The sequence below is a fragment of the Brassica napus genome, chromosome C9 (assembly GCF_020379485.1).
Source record: "Brassica napus cultivar Da-Ae chromosome C9, Da-Ae, whole genome shotgun sequence".
Taxonomy (NCBI): domain Eukaryota; kingdom Viridiplantae; phylum Streptophyta; class Magnoliopsida; order Brassicales; family Brassicaceae; genus Brassica; species Brassica napus.
In genome coordinates this window covers 33,731,519-33,742,563 of record NC_063452.1, presented here as the reverse complement: position 1 = coordinate 33,742,563, position 11,045 = coordinate 33,731,519, and the positions used below count along the sequence as shown (strand labels likewise).

Sequence of the window (11,045 nt, the reverse complement as noted above, 5' to 3'; positions counted from 1 at the left end):
CTCGGTTGCATGCGCGGAGACACCTCGTGCTTGGTCGATCCACCTCGTGCTTCTACATATCAGGCTGCATGTACTGCTTCCATGCACGACGACACCTCGAGCTTCTGTAGAAACTCAGCCTGTTAGATGGTTGACACCACGTTATGAACCCATGCAACGAGCCACCTCGAGCTTCTCGGTCCATTGGCCTTGGCGGAAGATATTTCCCGATCCTTCGGCTTTATCGAAAATTTTATAATACCAAAATTAATGTTTTCGTCTAATTTCAGGTTTTCCCGTCGTGCTTCGTGATAGACAATGAATTTGACCCACTTTTACCCATGGTTTATAAGTGTTTTAATTACTAATTATTATATTATAGAGTCTATTTAGAATATTTATAGGATCAGAGGTGATTTGGAGGAAAGTGATGATTTTGGAGCATTTTGGAGATATTTGGAGTAAGTGATACCACTCAAATTACCCTAAGGAGTGAATTACTCTCTCAAATAAGAGGTTCAGTTGCTGTACTTAGGGATCGAATCCACAAGGAGCTAGGGAACCTATTAAATCTAGTTTGGTTATTAATTCTAGGTGTTTGTTGTTTTATGGGTTTAAAAGTAAATAGCAATCCTAATTGAGCATGGTTATTGCTCGACTAACAAGATGATTGGGGGTATAACTTTAGTGGAAGGTATTATATGCAGGGTTTCTATTCAGGTGTTGGAGATTATAATCCTATAGATGCCTAACAGTTGCATGCATGATATATTAGAGCTCAACTCCTTAATCATAGTGATCAGCGATGGCAATGTTTCACTGGTTCACTAACTAGATCTTGGATCTCAACTGTCGTGTTTTGATCACAAGAAAGTGTCGATCGATGATCCTATAGGGATATCGATCGATACACCTTTCACAATATCGATCGACTGTCAGATGACGATATCGATCGATAGCTTCTAGTTAAGCCCTAGGCGCAGGTTGATAATGCTTACTAGTCTCCTAGATCAGCGGTTAACTCTCTGTAGCAGTCCTAGCATGACAGATTAGATTCAGGACAGGATGATCAAGGATGCTTGACACATGCAAATTCCTAGGTTCAATATTCTAGTTAGCAAGGCTAGAACAAGCATTAAGAACAATTAATCAATGAATATCACAACTAAGCAATTCTATAGTTGGGGCTAATCCCTCTAACCTATTTGAACCCTAAATCTAACAAGTAAAATACTCAGACATAGCTAAGCAATTCATGACACAAAATATAGATAAAACTGCATAAAATAGAATAGATGAATCAATGGAGTTCCAATCACAAATCTCTCTATGATCATCTCTCCTAAAAACTCTCTCTCTCTCTCTCTGGCTGGAAGTAAGAATACAATGATGGTAAAAGCTCTCCTTGCCTCCTAACACTTAGGCAAGTATATAACTATTAGGTTAAAAACTCGTCAGGGGTAATCTTGTAATTTGGTGAAGCCTTGGGTTTAAAGTCGGCTGGAACCAAGTTGCGCGTACCGCGTCTCGACATCGATCGATTGTACAGGATGTACATCGATCGATTGCTTCTTCTGCATATCGACCTCTAATGGTCATCTCGGATGAAATCTCTTTTAAGCTCCTAAATGCTCCATAATCATCACTTTACTCCAAGATACTCCTGAACCTGAAGACATACCTAATAGGATAGAATATATAATATATAGATAGTAAAACACTTATATACCATGGATGAAAATGGGTCAAATCCATGGTATATCAACTCCCCCAGACTTATCCTTTCGCTTGTCCTCAAGCAAAACAAACAAGCAGTCTCTCTGAAAGAGGTTTGAAAACAGCAGGGGCTCACAAATTTAAAACATAGAAATCATCACCTCTACAATATTGCAATCCGCATCTAAAAAGTCCTAATCACAAAAGCACATTATGCAATATCCTAGCTTAGCAACCAAATTCAACTAGTCAACAACTCATCAAATCATGTCTGACATTCCCCTCTACTAACCTCATTTCTTAGCATAAATATAAAAGTGAAGGCTTTACATTGGGAGTATCGATCACAAGATGCAAGGATTTTCATACAAGTATCTGGAACTTCAGGTAAAAGTTAGTTCCTAATTTCTTTCTCTCTCTAATTTCTATCTTGAGTCAAAGTCTGCTTTTATTGCAAGATTAGTGACCAAGATTGGACAGGCTTCCATGAATCAAGACGTAATGGTGGTTGCCACCAAGCCCTGTTTACTTCTTTTTGACCTATATCCAAAAATTCTTTGTTAAGCGAGCCTTGAAGATTGCCGCCTCCAAGTCCCATTCGAATTCTTTTTATTGGAATCTTTATGAATCAAGCCTTAATGGTTTTAGCCTCCAAGTCATGTTCGTATTCCTCCAAACTAAATCCTAAGTCCTATTTAAATAGTAAATTACAGAATTTTTTTTTTTTTTATATAACACTAACTACTCTAGGGTCGAAATAGAGAGAGAGAAAGTGATAAATGAATGTACACAAGGTTTTATCTCCCAGACTTGTCTGAAGAATCCGATCCCATGTATACCAAGCTCCAAGACAAGCAATTATGTAAGGTTTAGTGTTGGAGGTCAGCTTTGGTTCCTTCAAATAATCAAGGCAAGTGTGTATAGTTGATAGGTTGATCCACTCTAGCATCTTTAGTACTATCTGTAATCAGTAAATCTAAAATAGTGCTAAAGAGTGGTTAGACATTCAAGTATAAATCAATAATAAGATCATAGTCCCTTTCACATAGCTAAGTATAACTTTATTAAAATCCTTTTAATAAGAATCAGAATAAATAATGTCAATAAACCTCCCCCAGACTTAAATTACACTGTCCCAGTGTAACACAGTCGGAGTTATGGTGAAAATAAATCATAAGTACTCAATGTAACAAGTTAGGAAGATAAACCTGACCGGAGTGGGAATCAATCGATGTGCATCGGTATGCATCGATCGTCGCAGGTGCCATCCTGTCGATCGATGTCGACGTCTCGTCCACGGTCGATATGGTGATCATCATCCTACTTGGGTCTTGCAATAAATCTGAAAGAATAAAAACGGAAGTAAATACTAGTAACTAAGAAAATCAATTAAAATTACCTAATAGTGGGTTGTCTCCCACTCAGCGCTTTGTTATAGTCATTTAGCTTGACTGTGGAGGTGTTTGGCTAGTTGGTGGAAAGACAGCTACTTGTTGGGAAACAAGCATCCACCTCATCTCTGCACATTCTGGACCAAGCTGAAATGAAACTTCTTGTGGCCTCATCGTTTCTGGTCCATCTCTCATTCATCTTCTGTATTGCATTTGAGATGTTCTGTAGCCTCTCCTGAAGAGTTTCAATGCTGAACTGATGCCATCCTATCTTGTTGTAGGCGTATGCTGATAGCTCGTTCAGTTCCTCGTGCATTGACTCCATCTTGTTGTGTATCAGCTGCTCGTCGTCTGATGTAGACTTGGTATCGATCGATGCGACCATATGTCTATCGATCGTTGCTGGTGCAGTACTATCGATCGATTGTGGAGACGTATTGTTGAAGGAATGGCCCGAATATCTGTCATCCTGCATAGCAATCTGTATAGCTATTTCCTTCCAGTAATCCTCATCATACTCCTCTGTAGGATCCTCATTGGATGAAGGAATTACAGTATCCACTGCAAAACTTTCATGGAATCCACTGTCTGCCCAACTGCCTATTGAATTGTCATCTCGTCCTCTGTTGTTGGGTTGTTGAAAGGCAAACTCTGGATAACACTGATCTGGTAATGTGAAGTGGTCTACCGGTTGCTTCCCGTCGAGCGACGTGGGATAGCATTCTTCGGTCGTCGGTGACTCATTGGAATTGATCGATGAAACAGTGCGGGTGTCGATCGATTCCGAGTACTCTGTTTCGTACTCTGCTCCACAATGGCATGCTGCAATGTAGACAAGATCATTTACAAGCTCCACGAGGTTGACCTGTTGTCTCTCAACTCGAACTGGGTCATAGTGGACGTTTGGATCTATCAGTGTCAGACACAATCTGTTGGTGTTCATGTCACATACAGCTCCTACTGTAGCCAGGAAAGTTCTTCCAAGTAGAAGTGGTGAGTTCCAGTTTAGCTTTATGTCCAGGACATGAAAATCTGCTGGGACAAGGGCATTACCAATCTGTACTTCAAGGTCTCTTATGATGCCTCCTGAGCTTCTTTCTGAAAGGTCCATGAAGGTGAAAGATTCTAATGAAGGCTCTATTTTCAGACCCAGCTGGTCTGCCATAACCATAGGTAGTATGCTGACTGATGCTCCTGTGTCACAAAGTGCATGGGGAAATTCAATACCCGTCACCACACATGGTATTACAAACTTCCCAGGATCAATCTTCTTCTTCAATGTGATCCTTAGTTTCATCCTTTCCCTGACATGATAAAACATTCTCCTAATGTCGTCCTCAGTTTCCTTAGTCTCTCTGAAGAACATCCACAATCTGTGTGTGAAATAAACTTCATCAAAAGGTTTCTCCACTGGGATTCTGAGGACTCTCTTAGTGAAACCATTCATCTCCTTCTCATTAGCTTCCCTCTTAAGGTTCTTAGGAATCTTCTCCTTCCTCTTCCTTAACCTTCTTCCTTCAGTTGCCTCATCAACTTGCATAGGCTCTGGTGTAGTGTCTGAAGGGTTGGTTGCAGATTCTGGTGGGTTGGCTGATGGTTTACGTGGTGGGCTGAGTGCGTTGATTTGGTCATTATGAATAGATGGTAACCGCACTCGGTAGGTGAGAGGTGCCCGTCGATCGATGGTAGGTGAGCGGGGTCGATCGATGTCGGTCTCTCTGTCGGTCGACTGCTGGCTCATGCGGTCGATCGATTTTGACGTAGAAAGGGGAGGGTGGGTGAGGATGTTTTTCCGCGAATTCCTCATGAGTCATGATTCGAACTGCACTACACTCCGCAGTCGATTCAGCAGATAATGTCGATCGATGTCTAGAGTGATCTGTCGATCCATCTTCGTCATGGTCTGTCAATCGATGTGTATCCATTGACATCGGTCGACACCATTGTGATCCGCCGAAACTCATGGAGCTTTCAACTTCGAAGTCTCCTTCTCCAAGCTTCTCATGCCTCACCACTTGCCAAAAATCATCATCTATCATTAACGTGGTTTTTTGCTTTCTCAATTTCTACTTGCCTCTTTACAGTGTCTCCAGTCTGAACTACTTGCATTTCAAGCTTCCTAACCTGAGTCCCTAAGTTCTCAATTCTTGTGTTCAGACTGTTCTAGGCGGAATCTATCTTCCCATTGAAATCCACAGTGAGTTGTTGTTGTCCTTCCAGAGCTCTGTCAAGCATTGCTTCAATCTTGCTCTCCTGAGTCTGTGGTGGCGGATTCTGGTAGAATGAGTTTCCATAGCCTCTGCTGTTGTTGCTGAAAGGTTTCTGAAACTGTGAACTCTGGTTACTCCTCTGACCATTGCCATAGAAGTTTTTGTTTCCACCCTCGTTTCCAGACCTCTGAAATTTCAGTACCTCCAATGTAGTTCACATCTTCTTCTCCTTCCATGTCTACAACCTCTTCTCCTTCAGCTGAGCAGACCTGCTTCCTGAGAAGCTCATGAACTACATCTAACTTTGCTCTAACTTCGTCCATCTGCTCCTTCCCTAGGGATGCAACAGACTTCTTTCTTTCAAAGTCAGTGTTCTTGGTGCTGCTGCTGTTTGCTAGATTTTCTATCAGTCTCACAGCTTCCACCGGATTCCTGGTGTTGAATTTTCCGTCGCTAGCTGTATCAAGAGCCATCTGATACCTCAAGCCGATACCTCTGAAGAAAGTGCTCAGCAGTTGCACTTCGTTGAATCCGTGGTGTGGACAGTCTCGGTGGAAGAACTTGAATCTGATCCACGCATCTTTGAAAGACTCTCCTGTCTCTTGCGCGAACGTAGCAATTTTGCTTCTCAAGTCTTCAGCGTGTGCCTCATTGAAGAAGTTTCGCAAAAAAGCATTCTTGATTTTGGCCCAGGATGTTAGAGATCCTGTGGGTAGCTACTTAAGCCAGTGCATCGCTTCTCCAGTCAGAGAATACTTGAAGAGCTTGCACAATAGGTAGTCCTCAGGGACTCCATCCATACGAATAGCAGCGATAATATCCTCGAACCTTTCAAGATGGTCCATAGGATGCTCGTGTGGTAACCCATAGTAGGGTATCTGCGACACGAGTGTGTAGTACTGAGGCTTCAGCTCTAAATTCTGCTTCTGAATCCTTGGAAGTCGAATAGCTGATATGTTGGCGTAGTACTCATCTGGACGATTGTAGTCGGCCAGTGCCCTTGGTCGAGCAGCCTCTTCTACAGGTTGAGCAGCTCCTGTAGCATCAGTATCAGGGATTACATTCCCCTGAGCGTCTAGTTTCTGACTTGTTGCATTAAGCAGATGACCATCCTGGTCATACAGGTTTTCATTCTCATCCTGTCTGAGAATAACAATCGTAACCATGCTTCGCGAATGAGGATCGATCGATGTAGGCGGTGTAGTGTCGATCGATGTCGAATGAGGTAAATTGGTCAACGATGAAGGTCGGTTGTCGGTCGATGGTTGGGTGCGAGAATCGGTCGACGTGAAAGCTGATGCATCGATCGATGTGGAACGTTGGTCTTTGCGGATCGAGCGTTCCAAGTGAGCAGGATCTTTTGAAAATAGCAGGTGTTTGTCCTTGTTGCTTCTGGTACTGCTGGACATGCACCTGAAAAGAGAAGAAAAAATTTTGTGTCAGAATGGGGGTAGAGAAAAGAATAAGAATCAATAACAATAAATCTAATGGCGATCAAAGCTCCCCGGCAACGGCGCCAAATTTGATACCACTCAAATTACCCTAAGGAGTGAATTACTCTCTCAAATAAGAGGTTCAGTTACAGTACTTAGGGATCAAATCCACAAGGAGCTCAACACTATCCAACGGCGCCAAATTTGATAGTGTTGAGCTCTACAATATCATGCGTGCAACTTGTTAGGCATCTATAGGATTATAATTCCAAATTTCCTAAATAAAAACCCTAAGTCTAGCTATTTCCTTTTAAGCACCAAAACCTCAACCAATCAATCGAGCAATTACTTGCTCAACAACTGCAACTTTACATTTAAATCATTAAACCCTAGCATAACAATTCTGATTAGATTTATTAGGTTCACTAGCTCTCGGTGGATTTGATCCCTAAGTACTACAACTGAACCTCTTATTTGAGAGAGTAATTCACTCCTTAGGGTAATTTGAGTGATATCAAATTTGGCGCCGTTGCCGGGGAGATTTGATCCCCCTATAGATTTAATCTTGTTAAATTTAAAACCACTTTCTGACATAAAAAAATTTTCTTGACTTTTCAGGTACATGCCTAGCAGTACCAGCAGCAACAAGGAAGCTCAACTGCTATTCTCATCGGAACCTGCAAGCTTGGAGCGTTCAATCCGCAAAGTAATACGTTCCTCATCGATCGACAACAACACCTGTTCGTCGCTCGATTTTTGTCAGCCACCGTCGACCCAAACACTAGTCTCGTCGACAGACACTCGTTCACCGCCATCGACCGAAGACACTCATCTTCCGTCGACCGACATCTTCCATCCGACGTCAATCGATACTTCACTCCGAACATCGATCGATACTGAACTGTGAGACATGCTTGCGACCTTGATACTTGTACGTGATGAGAGGGGAGACCTGCATGACCAGGAAGGTCATCTGCGTAATGCAACAGGTCAGAGGATAGACGCTCAGGGGGCAGCAATCCCTGAGTGTGATACTGATGCTACATGCACTACTCTTCCTGTAGATGAGGCTGATCAACCCAGAACATTGGCTGACTACAACCGTCCAGATCAGTTCTACACCAATAGATCAGCCATTCGTCCTCCAGCTATTTAGAGGGGGAATTTCGAGTTGAAGCCGCAGTACTACACACTCGTGGGACAGACACCCTACTATGGGTTATCTCACGAGCATCCTATTGACCATCTGGAGAGGTTCGAGGATCTTATATCTGTTATTAAAGTCGAGGGAGTCTCTGAACACTACCTCCTATGCAAGCTCTTCAAGTACGCACTTGCTGGAGATGCTTCGCATTGGCTTAAGCAGTTACCACCAGGATCTCTCACATCCTGGAGCGACATCAAGAATGCATTCCTATGCAACTTCTTTGATGAGGTGCGTGCTAAAGACTTGAGGAGCTAGATCGCTACATTCACTCTGGAGCCTGCAGAATCATTCAGAAGATCATGGATCAGATTCAAGTCTTATCATAGAGATTGTCCACACCATGGATTCAATGAAGTAGCTCAGTACTTTCTACAGAGGCATCGCGGTGCAGTATTAGATGGCTCTTGATGCTTCCAGCAATGGGAACTTCAACACCAGGAATCCAGAGGAGCCTGTGAATGTTATTGAGAACTTAGCATCTAGCAGCAACACCAAGAACACTGATTTTGAGAGGAAGAGATCCCACCATTCTTGGGAATGACCAGATGGATGAAGTGAAGGAAAAGCGGGACAGTGTTCACAAGCTTCTCAGAAAGCAGGTCTGCTTGGTTGAAGATGCAGAGGCTGTAGACACAGAGGGTAGAGCAGAGAAAGAAGAAGATGAACTTCATCACTGGAACTGGATTCCAGAGTGGAAACAGAAATTCCTATGGAAATAAGGGTAATTTCAACCAAAGTTCGCAGCACCAGAAACCCTACAGCAACAACAGGGGTTATAGAAATTCCTACTACCAGAAGCCACCACCACCTACTCAAGAGAGCAAGATTGAAGAGATGCTTGACTGAGTTCTTGAGGGACAGCAGCGCATGACGGTGGACTTCAATGGGAAGATTGATTCTGTCTTCACCAACCTGAACACAAAGTTTGAGACTTTGAGCACTCATGTGAAGAAGCTGGAGATGCAGGTTGTTCAGACATGAGAAGATGTTAAGAGGCAGGAAGCCTTAACAAGAGGGGTATGGGATGATGTGATGAAACACCACGTGAATGCCATCATAGATGATGATTTCTGGCATGTGGTGAAGCAGGAGAAGCTGCAAGAAGGAGATTTGGAAGTAGAAAGCTTGATGCGTTTCAGCGGATCGCATTGGTGTCGATCGACGCCGGACTTCGAACATCGATCGACAGACTTCAACAAAATCGATCGACAGGCTCTCCATAGAATCGATCGATGACACCTACGGAGTCAACCGCATCTTGCAATGCCGTGAGGATCCTGACTCACGAGGAGTTCGCAGCAAGACACCCACATCCACCCAGCCCTGTTTATGTCAAAATCGATCGACATTGAGATACTCCCGTCGATCGACAGAAAGAGACTGCTATCGATCGACAACCTCCAGCACCCATCGATCGACGAGCACCTCTTACATAACGAGTGCATATGCCAAGGATAGATGTTGAACGTCTCAATGCACTCAGGCCACAACCCAAACCTTTAGATAACCCACTGTGGGAACCAGAATTCACACTGTCGATTTCCGTTTGAAGAAGGAAACTAGGAAAACCCTAATTTTCCATAGGTCCCGGATATCTGCTAATACCACACGCCAAGCAATCAGAACACAAGAATAACAACGATAAAGTATAAGAAATCGAAAAGAGAGCAAAGTAGATCTTATTCCGAATTCGCGTTTGAGCGTTACAACAAGGTAAGAGCCTAGGCTACGAGAGCTGTCGGCGAGATTCCTAGTTCTAAAACCCTAAGACGGCAATAACCTAGTTGAGTCGCAGCTCGAATAACAAAAACGGAAATATGCCTAATTGCTCTAACTGCTAAGTTTGCTCTGAGAAAAATCCCCCCCATGCCTCTCCCCTAGGACTCCTCATATACTGGCTCCTATGTCGGTTTACGCTTTTCCTCTTCTGCCCATAAGCCGCCATAGCATAAAAATGGAGATATTCCATTTTTTCCGATCTTCGTAATTATCTTCAAAATTTCGTATTTATTTGCGGAAACTTGACATTTATCTTTCCTCGCAAACCAAGCGTAAACCGTCATTTGGCTTACGGGCTGTTTGTTAAGAAATCGTAAGTTGGGCCTCGAGTCATGTCTTAGGTCCCTTTGGGCCGTCTTCTGACTCGAAGCGTTTATTACGGCTTCTTTCGATAAAGAGTGAACTTCCCGCAGTTTTTACCGTAAAGCTTGATCGATGACTTAGAATGGCGGGAAACATGAAATGGGTTCTCTACGGTCTTCGGGAGATAGCATCGAAGGGTAGACGAGAATGAATGGACTAATGTCGTATCGACATTTCGGAAGAGTTTGGTCGCTACGTAGCGACCAAGACCGAGCTTCGGTTCAAGCTCGGTCACTACGTAGCGACCGAGCGGAACACGCGTTCGGTTGCTGTGTAGCGACCTTTTTCGAGCTCTTGTCCGATGTCTCGTGTTTCCTCCGCAAAGCTTTTCGTAAGGAAGAATCTATTTCGAAAAAGTATTTGTCGAAGAAGGTTTTTCATTTTCTTCTTCGGGGATTTGGACGTTAACTTCGTCGTAACCGTTTTCGACCCCAACAGTTAGTCCCCCAGCTCGTTAGGATCTTGGATTTCTAGTGAGATCCCAACGTGCGGTATGGCGAGTTCGGACGAGATTGGTATATTTGGGCGAAGTTCGTGTCCGAAAATCCGCAAGTAAATAGTAATTTCTCATGCCTATAAGAAGAGAGGTAATTTCTTCACAATCTTTACACTTACTCATTCTCATAGAGAGGTTTCTTGAAAAATTCTTTCCTCTTTCTCTTTCTCTCTATCATTTCCTTCTTGATAAAAAAAAGAAAAACACGAGATGTCGAGTAAGAAGAGGAGTTCGAAAAAAGGGTCCTTGCCCGCGAATGTTTCTGAAGAGCTCTGTGTGCCAAAGATGGAATTCGTTCCTCATTTGGTAGACCCGACCGAGAACGAGGCATGGTGGGTGGCGTGTTACGGTTTGATCACGCCTCCCAAAGAAAAATCATTCCCGGTCATGAACCATCTCCCGGTGGAGGAAGGTGCACCAAGTAGGAGTATTAGTGAATTCCTCGAGGTCATGCGGTCGTTCTACCATATT

The 11,045-nt window shown here is 43.3% G+C and overlaps 1 non-coding gene across 1 annotated transcript; it reads left to right on the top strand.

Moving 5' to 3' along the window:
* The first annotated feature begins 5,824 nt into the window (after window positions 1–5,824).
* Window positions 5,825–5,932, top strand: LOC125593711. The gene has a single exon (XR_007329609.1). It is a non-coding gene; the product is annotated as a small nucleolar RNA R71 (small nucleolar RNA).
* Window positions 5,933–11,045: the final 5,113 nt, after the last annotated feature.